Here is a 1,399-nt window from a genome sequence, read left to right as displayed (position 1 = left end):
CCGCTATTGGCTCAAAGTCATAGCGCCCCCTAGTGGCAACAGGAAGTAGGCCTAAAAGACAAGGTGCTATACTTTAACAAACTCCTCATAGAGATTTCATCCGATCAACTTCAAACTTGGTCTGTGTCATCTCAAGATGTTGAAGATTAAAAGTTATTAAAAGACTAATTTTTTGTCATACGGTGTGGGCGTGGCATGGCGGCCATGTTGAGTGTTTAGCAATGAAGAATTAAGTGACTGTAACTACAGTGTACGTTGTTGTATCTGCTTGAAGTTTCCCACAAACAGCAAGGGTCCAGGCCTGAGGAAACGTACAGGCCAATATAGACTTTTGGAGATAGCGCCACCATCTGGCAGAAGAAATATGCCTTATATGACAAACATCATCCGATTTACATGAAACTTAGAATGTGTGGACAACATGTGATACTGAGGCGGCCTCTATATTATGACCACGCCCACGCACTCAGGCCACGCCCACTTTCATAACATTTGAACCGTTTAAAGGTACAGTCTTGTGTGAGGTATCGATGAACTCGGCAGAGAGTTCCATTTTCATTGGTGATGTTTGACCCGCCCCCCTATGGTGCGCCACGCCCCCTTTCATGGATAATGAGCTGTTTGACGTACAGGCTTGTGTGAGGTGTCAATGAACTCAGCAGAGACTTCCTTTTTTATTGGTGATGTTTGACCCGCCCCCTTATGATGCGGCCACGCCCCCTTTCACAGATAATGACCTGTATAACGCATGGGCTTGTGTGAGGTATCAATGAACTCAGCAGCCACTTCCTTTTTTATTGGTGATGTTTGAAACACCCCCCCTATGATGCGGCCACGCCCCCTTTCACAGACAGTGACTTGTATGACGTATAGGCTCGTTTAAGGTATCAATGAACTCAGCAGAGACTTCCTTTTTTATTAGTGATGTTTGACCCGCCCCACTATGAAGCGGCCACGCCCCCTTTCACGGATAATGACTTGTATGTGGTATAGGCTTGTGTGAGGTATCAATGAACTCAGCAGGGAGTTCACTTTTCATTGGCGATGATTTTCAGCGTGTGAGTGACGCGCAAATGCGCGGTCGCAAGGAGAGGCGTCCGCCGGTAACCCCGACTGGCGCAGGTTAGCGAGGGCCCTCCATCGCTGCTTGCAGCTTTAATTTTGATTGGTATGCTGCAAAAAAAAGTCACTGATGTAGTTATGCCATCAAAGAAACAAATCTGCCTACACATACACATAAAAGATGGAGGCCAAAAGTAGCAACCAATTAATTAAATAAAGTTTACAGATTTTAATTTATGCTTTCCTAAGTATATTTAAAAACAGTGAGAAAAATTAGCGTAAGAAAGTGTGTACAAATGAAAAAGTAGTAATAATTTAAGGCAAATCTCTCAATATC

At 44.2% G+C, this 1,399-nt stretch overlaps 1 long non-coding RNA gene across 1 annotated transcript; it reads left to right on the top strand.

Annotated features, from left to right (window-relative positions):
- Positions 1-6: 6 nt before the first annotated feature.
- Positions 7-1,160, top strand: LOC117936790. Its single transcript, XR_004655031.1, has 2 exons — positions 7-524; positions 885-1,160. It is a non-coding gene; the product is annotated as an uncharacterized LOC117936790 (long non-coding RNA).
- The last annotated feature ends 239 nt before the right edge of the window (positions 1,161-1,399 follow it).

This window comes from Etheostoma cragini, chromosome 21 (assembly GCF_013103735.1).
Source record: "Etheostoma cragini isolate CJK2018 chromosome 21, CSU_Ecrag_1.0, whole genome shotgun sequence".
In the NCBI taxonomy this organism is placed as follows: domain Eukaryota; kingdom Metazoa; phylum Chordata; class Actinopteri; order Perciformes; family Percidae; genus Etheostoma; species Etheostoma cragini.
The sequence above is the reverse complement of the archived record's forward strand: the minus strand, read 5'-3'. Positions and strand labels throughout refer to the sequence as shown.